The sequence below is a fragment of the Equus quagga genome, chromosome 3 (genome assembly GCF_021613505.1).
Source record: "Equus quagga isolate Etosha38 chromosome 3, UCLA_HA_Equagga_1.0, whole genome shotgun sequence".
Taxonomy (NCBI): domain Eukaryota; kingdom Metazoa; phylum Chordata; class Mammalia; order Perissodactyla; family Equidae; genus Equus; species Equus quagga.
In genome coordinates, this window is record NC_060269.1 from 133,080,182 (window position 1) to 133,105,388 (window position 25,207).

Sequence of the window (25,207 nt, forward strand, 5' to 3'; positions counted from 1 at the left end):
ATAAATGCAAGGATACATGCAGGATTTGGAGTAGATGGCCGCGTTGCTTCCCTTTCAGTTCTGAAAGCTGAAGGGTCTAGGTCACTAACTTGCTAGTGCCTCCTTCACATCTAGCAACCCCACAAGAGGAAGGACACATCAAATCCATAGTCACAATAAGCACAACTCTTCCTTGTTAACAGTTAAACCCCTTGATACAGTCACTATCTTTTGTGGCTTTGCATATTTGCCAGATTTTTTTAGAAACCAGTGATAGCACAAATAAGCGATGTGAAAGATGGACTGGTCGAATGATTAACAGAAATCTTACTGTGTGTTTTATTACCTTAAATTAAATGAGTTAATTGCTTACAATGGTGACTGAAACGAAATGTTTGTTGTTATTATTAGCATATGATTGATTGATGTTGCCTATCAGTTTTAAAATTCATATAAATAATCCATACATATTGACTTTTGAATTTTAATTGTTGTTTTGTTGTTTTCCAGTTTGTCTGTTAGCAAAAAGATCACTCAAAACTAAGGCCTGGTTACCGAGTCTAAACTGAAACTAAAAACGATGTTCTATATTTGTACAAAATATTATTTTACATTTTATTCTCAGTATAAGAATGGAAACTGACTATGAAATTCTTCCTTAAAGCTAGTTTGAAAAATGAAATTGGAGGTTTTAGAAAAGCAACACTGACAGAACTTTTTGATACCACTGCATATTGTTAGATTTTATTCAAAGGATTTAACTTGAACCTTATTCATCAAGAAGAGACTTTTGTTTACAAATTACTTGCAAATCTTGTTTCTAGATCCCAATTTAATGAAATTCAAACTTCTTAGACTTCATCCATTTTACCTCCTATCTATAAACCTTTTTGACTAAAGACTTACTAGAGGGAAAATTTACTTCTGTTTTACTCAGATTGCATTTAACTCATTGTCTGCTAAAGCTGCTTGCCAATAACCTAACCCCTGATCTTCAATGTTTTGAATGACCGTGCTGTGACTACATAAGCCACATACATCTTCTATAAAGACACTCTCTTCTCTTTTATGACAAATTGGCTGTTTTATAGTTATGTACATTTTTCATCAGATGATTTAACTTTGTTAGCAAATCTCTGGAACTTCTCTTATTTAACTGCAGACCTAGAGAAGAATTCACTGATTTCTCCTTTTATGAGCACTATGGAATGGTGGAGAGGGTGAAAGTAGATGGGGGCAGGAGGGAAGAACTGAGTCAAGGAGAGCTTGAGATAAGGCACACAGTGATTGGTCTATCTTAATGGATCTCAGTAAGAATCAGCTATGAGCTTGCTTCAAATCAAGATTCCCGTACTTCCTCCTTAATAATTTGAGCTGATGGAGGCTTTGAATTCTGAATTTTTAGCTAGCTCCAAAGGTGAGCCATGAACTATCTTAGAGAAAAACTGGTTTAGATAATATAGGCCTTTAGGTTTCCAAAGTCTTCCCTTAGCTCAGGACTTTTTGTTCAGTTTACCCAAGAAATAGAGACTACAAATATTCAGTGTATTTCTCCCTTATCACCTCTATTTATTTCATGTATTCTTATTTATAACTCCTTTAGAGATTGTTTATTAGGTTGTTTGACATGAAATATCCTACATTTTCTCAATTTCATTTTTATTCTTGTTTGATCAGAGTTGGTTTGACTCAAACACGTCTCCTAACCAGCACACCATTTTCATTTTGCCAACTCTGCTGTGGTATCACATACAGAATTCTGGCATCTTTCCTATGTTCTTCTAAGCATGCCCTTGTTTGGGGCCTATATTGGCCCAGAGAGCACATTGTGACTTCATACTCCTAGGTGACTGACATTTATTATAAGACAGAGACCATCAGTGGGAAACAGATGAAGACTAATGTGGGTTAACTTCAAGGTCTGGATATATATGTCATGTTTCTTGGTGGTTGATGATCCTCTTTGCCACAAATCTGTAAGGGCAATGTGCATCATGTGTGACTACATAAGATAGAGAATCAGAAATTTCCATCTCCCAGGGCTGCACATTTGCCCTTTCACCTGAGACAATAGGGCTTTTAGTGGCATCTTGGCATCCATTCACTCAACTCAGATGACATTTTCTTTGTCATCTGTATTAATGGATGTACAATAACCTCATGGAAGTGTGAAAGGACATCTCAAAAGGCACTCCAGTTTTGCTGCTATTTCTAGTACTTTCAGAAGATGACATGACTGATGAATCCGACCTAAATGGAGCCATAGACACTGTCAGTTACAAATATGTGGTGCATACACTGCTGCTAGTTCATATGTCAGGAGCACAGTGCATTTTTTTCCCCTCAGACAATGACTTAACTTCGAAAATTTCTCCTAGTGAAACAAAATAGGATTAGTATTACCATAAAATTATAATCCCAAATTGCTATTGAAGTTTACCTTCCAGAGACCCTAGAAGATTTATTGATAGCCCTCAATAACTGTATGTATAAACTTCTCAGGGATCTCTGGGGCCCTCAAGGCCACCCTAGATATTTGATTTACATAGATAAATAAAGGAGGCTTTTTAGAGTAGAGAATACAACAAGATTTGATAACATGGAGAGTTGCACTTACACACAGGCTGTGATATCATATTTCAATTTGAGATATAAATATACAGAAAAATAATGTCTATTCCATAAGGTAATTTTAAGAATTACATTAACGTAATAGATAATACAATAATTATAACACAATTGGCACACATTATGTTGTTAGGAAAACTTTAAGTGCCCAATGGATAAAAAAACAAAATACATGGAAAAAATTAACTAAGGAAATGCAAGTTATAAAGAATTATATAGATAATGAAGAATAAGATTAAGAAATATGGGGCCGGCCTGGTCCCGCAGTGGTTAAGTTCGCATGTTCCGCTTCTCAGCGGCCCGGGGTTCACCGGTTCGGATCCCAGCTGCAGACATGGTACCGCTTGGCACACCATGCTGTGGTGGGCGTCTCAAATATAAAGTAGAGGAAGAAGGGCACAGATGTTAGCTCAGGGCCAGGCTTCCTCAGCAAGAAAGAGGAGGACTGGCAGTAGTTAGCTCAGGGCTAATCTTCCTCAAAAAAAAAAAAAAGAAATATAATTTGTTCTTAGAATATATATATATATACAAACTCTAAATACCAAAGGTTCTTTAATATTTAGCAAAATGAGTTTAGAACTCACAGTTTTGTAATTCACTGGTATTGGTGGTATCATTTTGGAAATAATATGAACCAGAAATATGTTCATATTTTTGATATTATAATCTGAATCATAAAGAAATATTATAAAGAAACAACTAGTATATATATGAAATACCTATTTAAATAAAAAAATCTCAAATGATTGAATATCTCATTTTAGGAGTATAGGCAGAGAAATGATACTATATTGATAAAAAGGAAATGCAGACAATAAAAACTAAAAAAAATTGCAATGCTTACAACTATTTAAATATCAATTGGAGGGCATCTAGATGGAAGAAAAGCAATAAAAAAGGGTTGCTTTGTTGGACACTGATAATTTTACTTTTCAGTGTTTTTCTTTAAGTTTAATGATCATAGCATGGAGAAACAGGAAACTCTGGGTTTAATTTGCCACTACTTTCTGCACACCCTTGTTATGTCACTTAACTTCTCTGAATTTCAGTTCACACATTTATAAACTGCAGATCATTAAATTTGTATTAAGGATCACTTGGAATCATATGAGTAAATTTCCTGGACGACAGGCAGCCTGCCACATGGTGGATAATCAATAAATAGTTTGCACGCATTCCTCTCTCAGCCCCAGTCTGTTCACATATCTGGAATGCGAAGAGAATGGATTGGATGATCTCCGAAGTGTTTATCCATCTATAGTTGAAAGTTTTATTCCAGCATATTTTCTAAGGTTTAGAAAGTGAGATCTTTAAAAATGGAAGGTTCATATTTTCTGTAAAATCTATACTGTATTGAAAAAAAAGGTCTTGATACCATATTCCCAGGGGACTATGAGATTTTCTTTATCAACATACTGGAAATAAAATTAAATGAAAAGCCATCTCTGATTTAGAGAATAGAGAGAAGCAATGGTAATTTAAATAATTATTCACAATAAATACCACCCTTTCAGAACGTTAGGAAAATTAAATCACAAACAGTAAAAAAAAAAAGTCTTAATAAAAAGAAAGATTGATCAAGTCAAAGAACTAATTTACTTTTCATTTGAACAACTTCTGTAAGTCAACTACCACGCTAATGACAAAATCAAAGATTCTCCTCAATTCACAGCAGTGTTCTACCTTTGCAACTTCTCAGATATTTTCCAGTAGAAGAAGACTTCTGATTTCTGGATGTGGTCCCTCTCTTCCCCATTCCCTCAAAGAGAGCCCTCTCATGCACGCATCAGTCCGAAAATGGCCAGTTAAGTGGATGAAGGCAAAAGCTCTGCTAGAAAGGGCTCTCCCCACCCCAGCCACAGTGCTGGCTGATGACCTTATGGCGAATGCCTATGTGAAATTACCCATTCCTGAAAAAATACATGCATTTCTCATTATCTATCACTTTTGAATAATGGATCACAAGTGTCGCACTTTGATTCTGGTTCACGTCATAAAAGGTCTAGTGATCATCTGTTCAAAGCTAATTTTTGCTATTTTTCTCAGCACTTATTTCTCTTTTCAAACTAGAGAGACTGTATGGTTCATCACCTAATAACCTGGCAGATAACAAGGTTCTCCACAGCTTATTTGCATCACATTTTTTATACGCAAATGTTATGCAGACATACGTAAGTAGAAGTGAAAAATAGTCAATACTTTTGTGTTTTGATCCAGATCATGCTGTGAGCTCTTCGAAAGAAAATGTCTCCATACGACTCTCTCTTCTCATCCACACAAAAAGATTACACTGAAGTCATAACTTGATTAAAGATTGTTTTAATAAATTACACACCCCATTTCTCCTTTCCATAATAACGATTTCAGAATCCCCATGTATTAATTTCCTAGGGCTGCCGTAACAAAGTACCACAAACTGGTTGGCTTAAAATTATTCTCTCACGATTCTCATGAAGTGAGAAATCAAGGTGTCAGCAGGGTTGGTTCTTTCTGAAGGTTCTGAGGGAGACTTTGTTCCATGACTCTCTCTTAGCTTCTGGTAATGGCTGCCAATCCTTCGCGTTCCTCGACATGGAAATGTATCACTCCCATCTCTGCCTTCTTCGTCACATGGTCTTCCCCCCACGTCTCTTTACATCATTTTCCTCCTGTGTGTGTCTGTGTCTTCACATGGCACTCTCTTCTCTCATAAGGACATCAATCATATTGGACTGGGTGCCATCCTACTCTAGTCATCTTAACTTTACTAATTATATCTGAAATGAACTTATTCCCAAATAAGGTCACATTCTGAAGTACTGGGGGTTAGGACTTTAATGTATACTTTTGTGGGGGCACAATTCAACCAATAACACCCTATTAAGAGGAAATCTTCCTGAACTGCTCCTCTGAAGAGTGAACTAGCTAAGCTATCTTCTCTCTCCAACCTCAAACCACACAGTTTTACCAGCCACTTAACTGCCATTCTGAAGATAGAAAATTGCACTATTAGTACTGCTTTGTGGCATTTGTTACACAGAGACCGTTTAAAACTATTGGGTCAACAAGTCATTCTAATAGACCTATATTACACACCATATTACCTCATATATTGATTTTACTTCCTATGTGGCCAAAGACATTGCATATAAAGAGAGACAGAGGCTTCTAACGTTATACCCAACCATTCGTCACACATCTGACTGGCATCTTCTCACACAGTAAGGGAGGCTATAATGCTCTAATTCCTGACTGATGTTGTTATTTAAAAAATCACATGTAGACATCCATTAGCCAATATTTTGAGAGGAACAAGCCAGCAGATTCATCTCTATCAATACTAAAGAGACTGCTTTGAAAAGTGACCTTGCTTATTGAATACTCCACACTGTAAGAATAGCATTTTATACTCACACACACACATCCTTTGGAAAATGTTGTGCAGAGAAGAAAGCTCTAGAGAATGATAACATGTCTGTTAGCAGAAATGAGACTTGTTAAAATGCGACCTAGACCAACTTGCCTTCAAATCAGTGGAGTAAAATCCTCTGTGAGCCAACAGAAAGCATTGTGCCAACATCACACAAGACATCACCTGGTTACATGCCTCTGTGTACATTCTTTATAATCTGTGCTTAGAATCCTATACATTTATAATCCTCTGGTGAGAAACTTGCATCTTAATTAAGAACTGAGGGAAAGCAGAATATGTGACCCCCAAAATATACCACTTTGACATGTGGGTTATTTTGAGCTGAAGACAAGGCTTAACAGGACTCAGGAAGAGTCTTGTGTATTTTTTTTTACCTCTCCCTTAACTGCTGAAGAATTTAGATAGAGGGCCTGTACCAAGAAGAGAGCCAATACCAGAGACAGCTTTTTATACCAGAAAGACTTACCTGCATGGCATGCAAACATTTGCTTACCAAACTTTTGATCTTCTCATCTTCCTGTGAATTGTCTTCCTCCCCTTTGAAGTCCCGGACCCCTACCCACTTCTTCTTAGCTCAGGACAGCATATAAGCTTCAATTCCCTGACTGTCTCAAAGTCTCATATCTTTGGGCTTCCCATACGTACAAAATTAATTTTTTTCTCCTGTTAATCTGTTTTGTGCCAATTTAATTATTAGACCAACCAAAGAACCTAGAATGGAAGAAGGGAAAAGCTTTCCTCTGCTACAGAACTTAAGAATCTAGGATGTTAAAATAAAACATACTGAATTCCACCCCCAATCAGAATACAGTAAAAGATAAACATTATGTTGACAGTAAGTAAAAGCAGAAAGAATTGTATTTTATTTAAAATCAGATCAGGGGCTGGCCCCATGGCCGAGTGGTTAAGTTCACGCGCTCCGCTGCAGGCGGCCAGTGTTTCGTTGGTTCGAATCCTGGGCGCGGACATGGCACTGCTCATCAAACCACGCTGAGGCAGCGTCCCACATGCCACAACTAGAAGGACACACAACGAAGAATATACAACTATGTACCAGGGGGCTTTGGGGAGAAAAAGGAAAAAAATTTAAAAGTCTTTAAATAAATAAATAAATAAATAAATAAAATCAGATCATCTGATCATTTAAAATCAGATCAGATACCATTCGTCATTTTATATCATTAGTAAATTAGTCCTTTTAATTTATTAATATTTAACTAAGTGAAAGTATATTGTATTTGTGTTTGATAAAATAATTAAGTAAATCTTGCGTCAATTTGTTGTCTGTGATCAGACAGTTTCATTCTGCCTATATACAACTTGATTGAACTATTTGTAATCAAGCTGATGTGGAATAATTGCCTTTTTACATTCACAGTGAATCTAAATATCAATATGATCTAGCAATGAAATTAATGTAGTATACATAACTCACATAATCCATGAAAATTTACATGTACTAGCTTCACTATCAAATCAGTTTAATTAATAATTTTTGAACAAGGATATATAAGATATATCCATATAACCCATCTTTCTATTTTATATCTATATATATTGATATTTATAGAGCAAAATTATATAGATAAATATATGATATGTAAATATATATTTATATCTATGTTATATGTATCTACAGGCATACCTCGAAGATATCATAGATCTGGTTCCAGACCATTGTAATAAAGCAAATATCGCAATAAAGCGAGTCACACCAATTTTTTGGCGTTCCAGTATATATAAAAGTTATGTTTGCACTATACTGTAGTCTATTAAATGCACAACAGCATTATCTCTAAAGAAAACAATGTACATACCTTAATTAAAAAATGCTTTATTGCTAAAAAATGCTAACTATCACCAGAGTCTTCAGCGAGTTGTGATACTTTTGCTCGTGGAAGGTCTTGCCTGGATGTTGATGGCTGCTAACTGATCAGGGCAGTGGTTGGTGAAAGATGGAGTGACTGTGTCAATATCTGAAAATAAGACAACAGGGCAGTTTGCCTCATTGATTGACTCTTCCTTTCATAAATGATTTCTCTGTAGTTTGCGGTGCTATTTGATAGCATTTTACCCACAGTAGAATTTCTTTCAAAATTGGAATCAATCCTGTCAAACCTTGTCACTGCTTATCAACTACGTTTACATAATATTCTAAATCCTTTGTTGTCATTTCATCAATCTTCACAGCATCTTCACCAGGAGTAGTGTCCATGTCAAGAAACCACTTTCTTTGCTCAAACATAAGAAACAACTCTTCACCTGTTAAAGTTCTTTCACGAGATTGCAGCAATTCAGTGGCATCTTCAGGCTGTGGTTCTAATTCTAGTTCTCTTGCTAATTTCATCACGTCTGCAGTTATCTCCTCCAGTGAAGTCTTGAAACCCTCAAACCATGAAGGTTGGAATCAGTTTCTTCCAAACTCCTGTTGCTGTTAATATTTTGACCTCCTCCCATGAATCCCAAATGTTCTTAATGTCATGTAGAATGGTGAATATTTTCCAGAATGTTTCAATTTACTTTGCCCAGATCTATCAGAAGAATCACTATTTTTGACAGCTATAGCCTTATGAAATGTATTTCTTAAATAGTAACACTTGAAAGTCGAAATTACTCCTTGATCTGTGGGTTGCATAATGGATACTGTGTTAGCAGGCATGCAAACAACATTAATCTTGTACTTCTCCATCAGACCTCTTGGGCGACCAGGTGCATTGTCAATGAGCGGTAGTATTTTTGAAGGAATCTTTTATTGTGAGAGGTAGATCTCTACAATGGGCTTAAAATATTCAGTAAACTATGTTGTAAACAGATGTGCTGTCATCCAGGCTTTGGTTTTCCATTTACAGAGCAAAGACAGAGCAGATTTAGCATAATTGTTAAGAGCCCTAGGATTTTCAGATTGGTGAACGAACACTGGCTTCAACTTAAAATCACCAGCTGCATTAGTCCCTAACAAGAGAGTCGGCCTGTCCTTTGAAGCCAGGCATTGAATTCTCTTCTCTAGCTATGAAAGTCCTAGATGTCATCTTCTTCCAATACAAAGCTGTTTCATCTACACTGAAAATCTGTTGTTTAATGTAGCCACCTTCATTATCTTAGTTATCTTAGTTACTTGTATTAAAGACAAACTGAGGCATATTAAAAATTTTGTGAGTTTATTTGAGCAAACATCAATTTGAATCTGGCAGCATCCAATCCATCTAGGTCTGTTGGATAACTTGCTGCAGCTTCTGCATCAACATTTGCTGCTTCACCTTGCACTTTGATGTTATGGAGATGCCTTCTTTCCGTAAACCACATGAACCAACCTCTACTAGCTTCAAAATTTTCTTCTGCAGCTTCCTCACTTCTTGCGGACTTCGTAGAATACGCCAGTTCAGATGCTGGGTGCGGACATGGCACCACTTGGCAAACGCGATGCTGTGGTAGGCATCCCACGTATAAAGTAGAGGAAGATGGGCATGAATGTTAGCTCAGGGCCAGTCTTCCTCAGCAAAAAGAGGAGGATTGGCAGTAGTTAGCTCAGGGCTAATCTTCCTCAAAAGAAAAATAAATAAAATAAAAATAAAAAATAAAGTGGGGAACAGTCTCATGGGACTGAGCCCTTACCCTGTGGGATCTGATGCTCTTTCCAGGTAGATATTGTCAGAATTGAGTTAAATTGTAAGACACCCAGCTGGTGTCACAGAATTGCTTGGTGTGGTAAAATCCCATACACACCTGGTGTCAGAAGTGTTGTGAGTGTGGTAGTAGTGTAAGAGTAAAGGAGAAACACAGGAAGATTGAATTTTTCCTACTCAGCAACACATCCTGTCACTTTTTTTCTTTGAAGCCACAGGCCAGCTGTGTTAATTTATGAGATAACGTCTGCCAAACACTCATAGCTGAATAGTCACATTTCCTCCATCAGTTGTGTTTTCCCAAGATGGCAGTCCTTAAAAAAAGTGGCTAGAGCAGCTTGCAATACAGTCCATGGTAATTTTCATTGACTAAACAGCCTACTTTGGTCAGCATCAGAAATGCTGTATGTGTACTTCGCATTTCATCACACAGAATACCTTAGGGATTGAGGTTCTCTAAAATAACTTTTACTGCTTCGTAAAGAAAATTCTTAAATGCTACTGGTATCAGTGTGTGTGTGTGTGTGTGTGTGTGTGTGCATGTGCCTGCCAGGATGTGTTTCTGTAAGAGTAGGGCAGTGAAGAATATAGCGACTACTCATAGTGTTGAGCACCACTGCTTTAATGTGTGCTAAAGAAACAGAGGTCTTATCTACTAATTCCTTGTGGTCATCAGAGAAAATATCAACAAAGTGCTAAGGGCAAATAACATCTTAGTTCTTCTGTGAAAATAGTTGTTTTTTGTTTTGTTTTGTTTTTTTTTTGCTGAGGAAGATTCTCCCTGGGCTAACATCTGCTGACAATCTTCTTCTTTTTTGTATGTGGGCCACTGCCAAGGCATGGCCACTGACAGATGAGTGATATATGTCTGTGCGCTGGAACCAAACCTGGGTCCCCAAGGCAGAGCACATTGAACTTAACCAGTAGGCCACCAGAGCTGGACCTGAAAATAGTTTTGACGTCACCTTGCATACCCTTTCAAGGGTCCTCAGGAGTCCCTAGAGGTCAATGGACCATCCTTTTAGAACTGCTGTGTAGACCAGTAGGCCTTAGAGAAGAGACGAATGAAATCTACATCTCCTGTTTTATTTATACATTTATGATATTAAGCTATATTTTATAGTAGGTCAAAATTATTCTTTGCAAAGTATATCTCTGGTTTAAATATTTTACTTTTTTCCTACTGTTTCAGATACTTTTAACTGAATTATTTTCCCCCTGTTTAATATTTTCCAAATCATAATATTAAAAGGCACAAATTAAAAATGTTTCCTAGAAATTCCATGATATAGAACACTTAGAAAGTCTTTACTTGACAAGATTCAGTTATGTATGGTCTTCTTCACCCATTATACTGATCACTATGTGCTGTTAACAATTTAAAACTGTGGCTTTTCACTCTTGGCCTTGTTAACTACAGAAATTCTCATTAAGATTTTAACCCGTAGAAGATCAGGCACAAATTTTTCTTGACAGTTTGGACATCTATTAAAAAAAAGTATGGTCATTTTATAAGCTGAACTATTGGAAGACTTAATTCTTTCCAAAAATTTAAATTAAACTGAAATTTCAAGTAGTGATAACCTTAGCCCTTAATGGATATTATTCCAGGAGCAAATCTAGGCATACAAGAAAATCAATTTGTCTGCAAGAGTTGAATAAATTTGAAGTTAATCTCAGAAAACTATTCTAAGATGACAATGTTAGGTTATTTATATTCACAAAAACTATTTATTTTTAAAATATCAAGATATTTACATAAATGCATATACATATATATGAACATATACGTGTGTGTATATATATATATAATCATTCTCTATTGGCTATCCCATTCCTTTCCATCATTGGAGTCTGTTTTTAATTTTGCGTAAACCACTTACAGAACAAAATCTTTACTTAGTCTTAGTTGTAGTAAAATGCAACATAACTGTAAATTAGATCTGCATCCTTTGGTACTATAATTCTAATTTTAGTAGACCTATTAGATAAAAATTTGATAATTATACCCTACAAATTATAAGACTGTCCGTCATTCACTCATTCAGTTATTTGTGTCAGGTACTGTTCTTGACACTCCGAACAAAGCAGTATGAAGATAAATATGGCTCCTTTCTTTCCTTTCTTTCCTTCTATTGGGGGAGGAGGAAGAAGATAATAACAATGTAAACAAATGAGCAAATAAGAAAATTTCAGAATTGGCAAGTTAAGAAAATAAAACAGAGGGCTGGGAGGGGTTCTGATCTAAGGGGTCAAAGAAGGCATCTCTTCAATGGTACATTCAAACTAAAACGTGAATGATGAGAAGTTGGCCTTATAGAGATCAAGGCGGGACAGTTTGAGGCAGAAATTTTCGATGTCTAGTAATATCAGAAGAGAAGAGTGATCATTACAAACAGCAACATGAAGTCTATTTTTACCTTGATATAAGATGAAAAAGTGAAATGGAGAAGCCCAAATTCCACTTAAGGAGGGTTTAGAGAAGAATTGAGTTATAAACCTTGAGAGACTATAAAGAACTTTTTCAAGTTGACATGTGAATTGGAGTAGAAAAATATGGATTAAACTGAAGGAGAATGTGGCATCAATGGGGATCTTGTCTAAAATGATTATGCCAGAGCGTAGTTTATGCTTATAGGAATTGTGGTAGGCTGAAAATGGTCCCCCAAACATATTCACATCTGTGCTGTCAATATTATGCGTCAACTTGACTGGGCCACAAGGTGCTCAGATATTTGGTGAAACATTGTTCTGCGTATGTCTGTGAGAGCGTTTCTGGATGAGATTAACATTTGAATCAGGAGACTGAGTAAAGCAGATTGTTCTCTACAGCGGAGGAGAGCCGCATCCAATCTGATGAAAGCCTAAATAGGAAAAAGTTGAGTAAGGGAGAATTCATTCTATCCGCCTGACTGTCTGAGCTGGGACATTAGTCCTCCTGCCTTCAGACTCAGATTCAGACTGCTTCTTACATTATCTGCTCTTCTGGTTCTCAGCCTTGGACACTGACTGGAACTTAGCCATTGTCCCTCCTCAGTCTCCAGCTTGCCAACTGCAGATCTTGGGACTTATCAGTCTCCATAATCATGTGAACCAATTCCTTATATGCATATACATATGTAGATACACACACATACCACACATGCATACAAGCACATCTTATTGGTTCTGTTTCTCTGGAGATTCCTGACTAATACAACATCCTAAATCCCCTGTAAATATGTTACTTAAATGACATAAGGGCCTTTGCAGAGGTGATTAAATTAAAAATTTTGGGAGATTAGCCTGGATTATCACAGTGGGCTCACTATAGTCACAAGGCTCCTTCCAAGAGGGAAGCAAGAGGATCAGTGCCATAGACACTTTCCAGCCTCCAAAACTGTGAGGAATAAATTTCTGTTGTTTAAAAGTCACCACTCAGTAGGATATTTTTGTTACAGCAGCCTGAACGGACTAAGACAGAAATTAGTACTGAGAAGTGGAATGTTGTTGTAACAAATACCTAAAGGGTAGAAGTGGTTTTGGAACTGGGTGATGAGTAGAAGCTGGAAGAGTTTTGAGGTGCATGCTAGAAGAAGCCTCCATTGCCAATGGATTGTTATGGGCAATTCTGGTGAGGGCCTGGAAAGAAAAGAGGAGAGCTACAGAGAAGGCCTCAGTCTTCTTAGAGAGTGCCTAAGTAGCACTGAACAGAATGTTGGTAGAAATTTGGACAGTAAAGGCCATTCTGATGAGGTCTCAGATGGAAATGGGGAACGTGTTCTTGGAAATTGGGAGAAAGGCTGTCCTTGTTATAAAGTGGCGAAGAACTTGGTTGAATTATGTTTGTGTCCTAGTGTTTCACAGAAGACAGAACTTGTGAGCAATGGAATTGGACATTCAGCTGAAGCTATTTCTAAGTAAACGGTTGGCTTGGCTCCTCTTGACTGTTTATACTAAAATAAGAGAAGAGAGAAATGACGTAAAGTTGGAATATTAATCAAAAAGGAAACAGAACTTAAATATTTGGAACACTCTCAGCCTTTCCATATTGTAAACAATGAGAAAGCCGGTTGGAGAAAGAACACTAAGGATGTGACCAAGGGATCAATTGATGAGAATAGTATGGATCAGCCATCTCAACAGAATCTAAGAGCCATTCTTTGAGAAAATAGAAGAATGACCTTGAAAACAATTTGAAGCTCACCAGAGCTGCCCCTCTCATCATAAGCCCAGAATTGGTTTCAAAGGAGGGGCCACCTGAGCCTGGGGGACCTGGAGCATACGGCCACCACTGTCTCACATGCGGACTCCTCTGCCTGCACAGAAGTGCAGCACTCCTCAGCTGCCCTAGGTGTGGCACTGGCTGCAGTGGCTGCCCCTCCAGGGGGCACAGGCAGCAAACTTTGGTGGCATCTGTGGCACTGTCTCTGCTGGTACACAGGGTACAAGGTCCTGGGGAGCGTGGCTGCCTTCACCTAGATTTTAAAGAGTGAGGCCACCATGGGGAGCCCACTTGGGGCAATGCTCAGCAGAGCCATGAGGGCAGAGCTGCCTGCATGATCCCAGTTGTCGAGAGCAGTGGAGGCAGAATTGCTGCCTGGGAGAGCTGCAGGCATGCAGCTCCAACAGGTGAGAGCTATTGAGGCAGGACTGTTGCCACATTGGGTCCTGAGGGCAGAGGATCAAACCAAAAAGGACTATTCTCAGGCCGTAAATTTTCATGAAATTTGCTCCGTTAGGTTTTGACTTACCTGGGACCTGTCCCTCCTTTCTTCTTTCCTAGTTCTCTCTTTTGTCTCACCATTGTATTTTGGAAGCACATATCATTTTGGTTTCATGGGTTCACAGGTAAAGAAGAACTTGCCTCATGGTGACTCTTACCTTGAGTCTCACCCATATCTGACTTAGATGATGTTTAGATGAAACTTTAGAATTAGACATTAAATTTGATGCTGAAAAGTGTTAAGACTTCTGAAGCTATTGGGATGCAATGGATATACTTTGCATGCAAGAAGGATATGAATTTTGGAGGCCAGGGGTAGACTGAGTGTTTATGCCCTCCGCAAATTTATATGTTAAATCCCAATGCCCAATATGATATTATTTGGAGGTAGAGTGTTTAGGAGGTGATCAGGCCATGAGGATGGAGCCCTCATGAATGGGATTAGTGCCCTCATAAAAGAGGTCCCAGAGAGATCCCTCACCCTTTCCATCATGTGAGGACACAGAGAGGAGACCGCCATCTATGAATCAGGAAGCCGGTGCATTTATCTTGGACTTCCCAACCTCCAGACTGTAAGAAATAGATTTCTGTTGTTTATATGCCACCCAGTCTATGGTATTTTCCTATAGCAACCTGAACAGATTAAAGCAGTCAGAGTCACAGAGGAAAAGGTCACAATGGAAAGAGACATCGGAGTGACGTGACTGTGAGCCAAAGATTGTGGGCAATTTCTAGAAGCAGGAAAAAGGCAGAGAAATAGATTCCTCCCTATAACCTACAACTGGTAAAATTGGCTTTGGATTTCTGATCTCCAGAATTGTTAGATCATACATTTTTATTGTTTAAGACAGTACATTTGTAGAAATTTGTACAGCAGCAATAGGAAGCTAACATAAGCATTATCTAGTAAAGGGAGAGAAATTAATGAATCATAACATAGGATAATCCTATCAGTGAAACCCTTGAGAAGACAATTGTGTATGAGATCCTAAGCAAGTTAAAGAGATGGGCTTTGATAAGACTGAGGACATTTCTTCCAATGTAAAGAGGAGAAAGCAGAGCGTATGACTGATATGTAGATAGATTTGATGGTGCAAAGGATAATAGAGTTCCAGTTGGAATGCATTTATTTTTCTCATGAACTATAAATGAGAGGGGGAAGGGATCAACAGGTAATTAAAAAGAGAAGAGTAGATATGAGATAATCCTTTTACAAGATAGGAAAGGTCACATGCTAAGGTCAATGCTCTAGACTAAATGTTTGGGAGTAGGTGTTTTTTTTCCAAGGAAAAGTGAATTATCACACTTAAAGATATCTCAGTCAATTCCCTAACTTCCTTTAATAAATCTATAGTGTTCAATGTCATGTATATCAATTCATTGAATTCAACCAACATTTGTCCAACATCTGATATGAGTCAGGTACTTTGATAAATCTTGGAGTTATCAAGACTAATGATAAGATTATTGCTTTCAAGGTTTTACAGTTCAGTGGGTGAGAGGCCAATCAGATGGTGACTTCAAAAAAGAGAAAAGAATTTTGTGTCTTATGACATCTAAGAGAATGAAACCCAAGCATAGTTTACTGACCCGGGGACAGGAGAAGAAGCTTTACAGAACAGTTGATGTCTCTTCAGGGTCTTGAAGGACAAGAACAATAGGGGAATAAGAAGACCTGGGACAAGAGGTTTCCATCTAATTATTATTATTCTTACACTGCTGTTCCAATGTTTGTACTATGGGATCAGGGGCCTACTAATCCTACAAATCATACTTACTATTTAGCCTTTACTAGATATTATAACATAGTGTTTTTCTAGGCCCTGGGTAACATTTTATGTTCTAACCTTAAAGAGATCATCTACTTCTTGAGTTCTCTAATTTACTAATAGAAGTAACAGTTTTCCCTAAACTTCTTTCTAAGAAAAATTGCAGCTCTTTCTTTCATTTATTCATTTCACACTAACTTACTGACTGTTCACTTTGTTCCACCAGGATAAAGAGGAAAATATGAGAAAATTTAAGAGCAGCAGCTGTAATTCATTGTGTTTATAATTTATCCTTTTGAGTTGTAACATTTTCCAATCGATGAAAAGGAACCCTACTTCATAATGAAATTGCCTAGGGTCAAAAATTCAAAACCAAAAATATTCACAATAAAGCACACGGAGATGTAGCAATTAAAATGGCATAGTAATAAAATATCACATTGTTATACCTTCTTTTAAAGTAAAAAGACCACACATTATACTACATCATTAATTTTACATGAAAAGATTCATAAATCCTTTCTCTTTGCCTATGCCTGCAGTCAAACTTCTGCACATTAGAAAAGATAATTTGTGCCTGAATAGATATAATTCATTCAATAACAGTTTCTTTGGCTGCTATTGTTGAGGGTTTTTAAAAACTTTATTGTTATTTTTTAATTAGAAAAAGAATAAGTTTGTAACAATTCAAAGAATACAGATATTTGTAAGTTAAGTGTCAATAGTCTTACGTCTGCTGCTCATTTCGTCTCCCTCTACCTTGAGATGTGCTAAGCACTGTTAGCAATTTGGATTTCTGCCTGCAAACTTTTATTTTTTTAAACTTGTGCAAAGATAGAGAGAGAGAGATAGACACACACAGTTTATTTTCCTTTTTAAAACATTTTTATATTTTACAAAAACTGAATTATCCGTAGCTTAATGATGCGTTATAAGGGCCTGTCCAGTAGAGTAGCAGTTAAGTTCACGCACGATGCTTCAGTGGCCCAGGGTTCACAGGTTCAGATGCTGGGTGCGGAACTACACACCACTTGTCAAGCCGTGGTGTGGCAGGCATCCCACATAGAAGAACCAGAAGGACTCACAACTAGGATATACAATTATGTGCTGGGGCTTTGAGGAGAAAAAAAAAAAAGAGGAAGATTGGCAACAGATGTTAGCTCAGGGCCAATCTAAAAAACCTAAACGAAAATAATGTGCTACAGATATACTCTAGGTCAACACATAAATAACAAACTAATTTATTCAACTGCCGCATTTTCTTTCTAACTACAGACATAGGGTTATTTATTTAACAATTCAATATCATTTGATATTCAGGTCGTTTCCAGTTAGATAACTTGCTTCAATAAATATCCTTGTATGGGTACCCTAATCTGGCAGTGTTTTGTTTGTTTGTTTTGTAGCAAAATTTACTTCTAGTAGATACTTTTCCCAAGAGTTTGCTCCAACATACACTTCCATCAGCAATGCACACGTGCATGCTTCCATCATGCACTTAAAAGCAATGAAAATTATCAATCTTCAAAGTAGTTGCTAATATTATAATAGGTTAAAAAAGGTAGTTTCTTACTGTTTTAGTTTTCATTTCTCTAAATAGCAGTGATGTTGACCAGTTTTCTAACGTAATTTTTTGACAATTTTTTTGTGTGTGTGTGAACCGATTGATAAACGATGTTCTTAGAATCTATATTTTAAATGAATTTAAAAAATTTTTCTTCAGGTTTGTGAATTTAACTCCTGATTTGTTACGTCTAGATTTAACTTTGTCTATCATGCAAATAATTTAATTTACATAACTATATATGACTATTTACCTTGATGTTTCTTAATACTTAGTTTTCACAGAATATATCTATACTTTCTTAATTTTCTGTTTACATGCTAATTTTTCTAAGACATATGAAAAGAATTTGTATACCTTAAAGTTAAAGATAACAATACAATTACCACTGATATGAAAGATTTATATCCAATAACTGTTAATATTTTATTATATTTATCTACCTATCTCTATTGTATTTACTAAACCATTTAAAGGTAAGTTACAGAAACCTTGACATTTTTTCCCCCAAATACTTTGTGTGCATCTCCTAAAAAAAAGGAACTTTTTAGTAGTTCATTCAATCAGTTGCTCCACTTCACACACAAAATCAACAATTATCCCTAAAACCACCTACTATCAATCTATATTAACATTTCCCCTGGGGCCAGCCTAGTGGTGCAGCGATTAGGCTCACTTGTTCCACTTTGGCAGCCCAGGTTTCGCCAGTTCAGATCCAGGGTGTGGACCTACACACGGCTTGCCAAGCCATGCTGTAGCAGGCATCCCACATATAAAGGAGAGGAAGATGGGCATGGGTGTTAGCTCAGGGCCAATCTTCCTCACCAAAAAGAGGAAGATTGTTGGCAGACATTAGCTCAGGGCCAATCTTCCTCAAAATAAGTAGATAAATAAATAAATAAAATTTCTCCTTTTAGCTTCAAAATTTATAGTTCTTTCCCCCTCAACTCAAGATCCAACTGTTAGTGATGTTGAATTTAATCACCCTTTTTTCTTTTTCTGGGAAAGATTTGCCCTGAGCTAACATCTGCTGCCAATCCTCCTTTCATTTTTTTTTCCCTCCCCAAAGCCCCAGCACATAGTTGTGTATCCTAGCTGTAGGTCCTTCCAGTTCTTCTCTGTCAGCTGCTGCCACAGCATGGCTACTAACAGACTAGTGGTGCACCTCCACACCCAAGAACCAGATCAGGGCCACCAAAGCAGAGTGTGCCGAACTTTAACCACTGGGCCATGAGGGCTGGCTCAAATTTAACCAGTTTTTAAAGAAAATGACTACCAGATCTTTTTAAGGAAAGGCCTTAGTATTGTTCTCCTTTCCAATTCTCAGATAATCTATGAAGTGATCCTCTGGCACTGTTCAAACTTCTATTTTCTGAAACACTTCAATCATTGGTTTTATCATGCATTTCTCTCTCTGTCTCTCTTTCTTTCTCTTACACACACACAGACATGCACACACAACAGATTCATAGATTTTTGTTTATGTAATCTTTTAAAATCAATTACAGAAATGGTGACAATAAATGATTAATGCTGTTGTTATTCAAATGTGCCAGATTTAGCCCATAGGAGGCCATTCAGGTTTAAAGTCTTTGGTTTTGGACATGTCTTCCTGTTAGTTTTTGAGTTCTTCTTTGCTTTCTAACATAAGATGTTCCAACATTACTAGTATACTTTTCCTTTCCTGGTCTAGGAAGTAGGTATTTCTCCAGAGGACCCTGATTCTTTTTAGTAAGAATGATTCTAGAAACTAATATATCCTTCCTTCTGATTCATTGTTATTATCTTAGTTCTGTTGGTGATTTTTTTCCTTCACCATCAATTCTGTAAGGGATATTTCCTATTACCAAGTGCTTCTCTTTATTCTGGAGGTGAGGCCTTTCCAACACTGCCACCACTGGTCCATGAACTTTTCAATCTTTCAAATTTCCAGGGGCCAGGATCCTGCCCAATGGTGTCAGAGTTATTTTCATATTTCCCACCTCAGTTGGTACCTTTCTTTTCTTTTCCACACTATTCCCACCTGCCTCTCTGTTTTTGTGTGGGCACTAGAGTTAATATAGCTGTTCTCAGAAGACCCACTTATGTAAAAACAACCACCTAATTCTTTGGGGAGAGTACTCATGGAGTACACATAACAAACAAATCAAAACAAGGAGATCAAGAGTGAATCTTTATTAAATATAAACAGGATTATGATAACATGTCTGGTCCTAAAAATTGACAACACATAAATTAGAGATATATTAATACATATATTCACACACATGTCTACAAAAGTTATATACTTATTCCAGGTTCTCATGTAGTTTATTATATTGAGAGGTTTATATATTATTTATATTATTTATGAAATGCTTGAATAAGGTAAATTTTCAAACAAATTATTTCTTCATCAATAATCTTATGTACCTATCTGATGCTTTATATAGATATAGACATAATATATAAAAAGAGACAGAGACAGACTTTATGAATAAGTCATAGCACTCACTATGCAAACATAACTTTGTACTCAGGAGAAAAAATTTTTTCTTAAAAAATTCTTTGGGTAAAAAGTCAATTATTGGGGCCAGCCTAGTGGCACAGTGGTTAAGTTCGCACATTCCGCTTCAGCAGCCCAGGGGTCACCGGTTCGGATCCCAGGTGTGGACCTATGCACTGTTTATCAAGTCATGCTATGGCAGGCATCTCACATATAAAAGAGAGGAACATGGGCATGGATGTTAGCTCAGGGCCCATCTTCCTCAGCAAAAAAAGAAGAGGATTGACGGCAGACGTTAGCTCAGGGCTAATCTTCCTCAAAAAAAAAAACCATGAAAAGTCAATTCTTGACTAAAACATGCAGAATTATTGATAACAATGCTAGGGATTCTTAACATAACAAGCACAAGTTCTGAGAAATAAAAAGAAGTGGCCCATAACAGCACTGCTAAAACACACATGTTTAATATTTTTTCGTGTTACATTTATTTGTATTTTATAAACAACTCCTATTTTTACAAAAACATTATTTGGACTTGGTAAATATTTAGAAAGTGTATAAATGCGAAACAAGGAAAAAGAAACCCCAGAAATATCTTTAAATTCAATTGTAAAAATCAATTTAGTACTTTTTTGTTTAATATGCATATTCACACTCACACTCAAGTTTTTCTTCAAAAAGTAATGGTGTTAAATGATAAGATATTTCATTTAAAATATAAAGAAAAAATCATATAATGTGCTTTATTTTAAATTTATGTAAGACAAGTTTGAACATTTTATTTCCTAGTTATTTACACTTCTCCCTATATATATTATCTTTGTTTTATTTGTTCATCTTTTCCCTATTGGAATATTTATCTTTTCTTCAATGATGTTAAAGAACTGTTAAGCATTAGAGTCTGTTGGGAATAAATTATAGAAATCTGCTGGCAGTGGCTTAAAAAATACGAAAATTATAATTTCACATAACCAGAAATATGGAATATCACATATTCAGAGTTTGTTCATCACATCATATTTTTAGGTTCTTTCCCTGTTGTGTATCTTTGACTTTTATTATCACAAGAACCAACTCCCCAACTGAGACAACTAAGTCTCTTGTTAGCAGAAAGAGTAAGACAGACAGAGCAACAGATACAGACAAAGAAAGAGAAACAGAGCTCATCCCAAGGTTTAGGTCTTTTCCTTCCATCTGATTTGATCAATTTAGGTCATATGCCCCCCTAGAATAGGCCATGTATTGCCCTTCCACCTATATAGGAGCATAAACTACAATTTGAGAGAATGAAGAATCATTTTTGGCAGAAAATATGTAGCAGTTTCACGTATTTAAAATCATTTGCACTGTAGCTACATATAGGAAAATAACGACTCTAACACGTATAAAATAAATTTGATGGAACTATAAGTATAGGCATTTTTTTAACACAACTAATAGAGCAAGATGGAGGAGCAGGGAAGGAATTGTAGGAAACTTTAATAGTGTTGTTAGAAGATAAAATGTTACGCGACGTACAAAGGGAGTGTATTTCCGATCCACGAGCTGAAGAATTACATGATCTTCATGTTAGACATAGAAGATCTTTTTGCCCCATTATCTCTTTCATTTAAATCAGCCAAATTCTAAAAGGAGAACATCTGCCCCTACCAAACTGCCAAAATTGTATTCCTGAGATAATTTTCTTCTGCATAAATTTGCATAAATTCTTTTACTGAAGATTAAGTTACTATAAAAAGTGAAACTTCTACCTATGTGAAAGCATTTTCTAATTGTGGAGACCAATGAAAAATTAGACAAATTATAACATATATGATTCAACATAGTAAAAATGTCAATTCTTCCCAAATTGATCTGTAGGGTTAATGCAATTCTTATTAAAATACCAGCAAGGTTTTGTGAAGACATAGACAAGCTTATTCTAAAATTTATATGGAATGACATAGACCATACAATAGCCAACACAATCTTGAAAAATAAGAATAAAATGGGAAGAATCACCCTATAAGATATTAAGTCCTACTTTCTAGCTGCAGTAATCAAGGCAATGTAATATTAGCAAAGGGATCTATGCGTGGATCAATGGAGAGGGCTAGCGAACCCAAACACAGACCCACGCAAACATGCTTTTACTGAGTTTTGACTAAGTTGCAAAAGCAATTTAATGGAAAGAATTGTCATTTCAAAAAATGGTGATGGAGAAATTGGGCATCTATTGGCAAAACAAAACAAATAAAATCTCAATCTAACTTCACACATTATACAAAAATTAACTCCAAATAGACCATGGCCTTAAATTTAAAGCTATTATATTTTAGAAAAATTGCATAGGAGAAAACCTTCAGAATTTAGGGCTAAGTGAAGAGTTCTTAAACTTGATATCAAGTGCATGATCCATAAAGGAAAACTGATAAATTGAACTTCATCAGAATTAAATTCTTTTGCTCCGTGAAAGATCCTGGTAAAAGAATGAAAAAACAAGTTAAAGGCTGGGAGAATAGACTTGCAAACCATATTTCTAACAGAGGACTAGTGTCTAGAATATATATTTAGACACTCAAAACTCAACAGTAGAAAAACAAACAATACAACTAGAAAATGGGCCACACAAAAGATCTGAACAGACATTTTTCCAAAGAAGGTAAACAGGTGGCCAACAGGTGTATGAAAAGATGTTCAATATCACTAATTAATTAGGGAAATGCAAATCAAATGTACAGTGAGATATCACCTCACTCCCATCAGAATGGCTATAATTAACAAAACAGGAAATAGCAAGTGTTGGAGAGGATGTGGAGAAAAAGGAGCTCTCATACACTGCTGGTGGGAGTGCAAACTGGTGCAGCCACTATGGAAAACAGTATGGAGACTTCTCAAAAAATTAAAAATAGAACTACCATACACTCCAGCTATTCCACTGCTGGGTATTTATCCAAAGAACATGAAAACGTGAATGTGTAAAGATATATGTACTTCTTTGTTCATTGTAGCATTATTCACAATAGCCAAAACATGATAGCAACCCCAGGTACCCGTCAAGGGACGAATGGATAAAGAAGATGTGGCATATATGCACAACGGAATACTACTCAGCCACAAAAATTGATGAAATCTTGCCATTTGTGACAACATGAATGGACCTTGAGGGTATTATGCTAAGCAAAGTCAGTCAGATGGAGAAAGTCAAATACCATATGATCTCACTCATAAATAGAAGATGAAAACAACAACAACAATAAACAAACACATAGATACAGAGTTTAGGTTGGTTGTTAGCAGAGGGGAGGGAGGAGGGAGGAGAGCAATGGGGGTGACTGGGCACATGTGTATGGTAGTGGATGGTGATTAGTCTTTGGGTGGTGAACATGATGTAGTCCACACAGAAATTGAAATATATAATGATGTATACTTGAAATTTATATAATATTATAAATCAATGTTACCTCAATTAAAAAAAAGAAAAGAAAATGGGCCACAGGCTGAAGTAAACTGAAATCTCACTGAACAGTATATACATACGTCAAATAAATACATGAAAAGATGTTCAGTATCATTAGTTGTTAAGGAAATGTAAATTAAATCACAATGAGGTACCACTACACATCTATTAGAAGGCCTAAAAGAAAGCAACAGTGACAATACCAAATACTGGTGAAGATGTGGAGAAATTTGGTCTCTTACTCATCGTTGGTGAGAATGTAAAATGGCGCAACCCCTCTGAAAAAAAGTTTGGTAGTTTCTTATAAAATTAAATCTGCAACTACCAAACCATCCAGAAATTGCAATCTTGCGTATTTATTTCACAGTAAAGCAAAACTATGTTTACTTAAAAATCCATATGCAAATGTTTACAGCACCTTTATTTCCAATAGCTCAATCTGGAAACAGCACAAAGTTCATTTGATGGCTGATTGATGAAACAAGTTGTGGTATAAGCATACCATAGAATATTACTCAACAATGAAAAGCAATTAATTATTGGTATACACAATAACATGAGTAAATCTCAAGGGAATTCTGCTCAGTGAAAAATGACAAAACCAACAGCAACGTCTCTGAAAGTGGCAAAGTAGGGAACCCCACAAAGCAACAAATAGGCTTAGCCGAATAGCTTCTTGGTCAAAAGCATTTAAGCAAACACATTATGTATAGCCACCTAGGGCAAGAAATAACAGTCAGGGCGAGCAATACACAGTCTAAAAATCCTGAGAAAAAAGGATGAGGCAGGAGATATCTGGAGGAATATGCAGGAGGGGAAAGATAAGGCAGAACTACAAACTGCCCGCCTTAGCAGTAAGATAGTGCCCAACCCAGAGGCAATGTACGAACACAGGGAAAAATTTCTTTTTTTGTTTTTTGGGTTTTGCTTTTTGTTTTTTGCTCCAGGTGTTTAAAGAAATCTCTGTCAAATCACTAGCCGACCACCAATGTAATAGAACAGGGACTTCAAGTGTCCCATATGACAAAGAATATAGACTTCACAAAAGATAGCTGGAAAATTCACTAAACAGCAACTCTCAAAAATCAGAAAAAACAAACTCTAGGGAGGGATGAGAATGTGATTTCCATAGTTACCATTATTCAAAATATTGGCATTATTCAAAATATAACATTTTAAATGAAAAATTATGAGGACGTAGAGAAATTGGAACCTTCATATATTGCTAGTGGGAATATAAAATGGCACAATCTCTGTGGAAAACAATGTAGTGGTTTCTCAAAAAGGTGAACATAGATTACCATGTGATCCAGCAGTTCCACCACTGCATATATACTCACAAGAATTGAAAAGAGGCATTCAAGAAAACTTGTATGCAAATGTTTATAGCAGCAAATTGTACAATAGCCAAGAGATGGAAGTAATCCAAATGTGCTTAAACTGATGAATTATAAACAAAATGTAGTAGATCAATTCATTAGAATATTACTTAGTCATAAAAGGAAGTGAAGTATTAATGTATGCTCCAATATACATGAATCTTAAAAATATTGTACTCAGTGAGATTATTGATTTGAGACCTGTCTCTTCTAGTATAGATGTT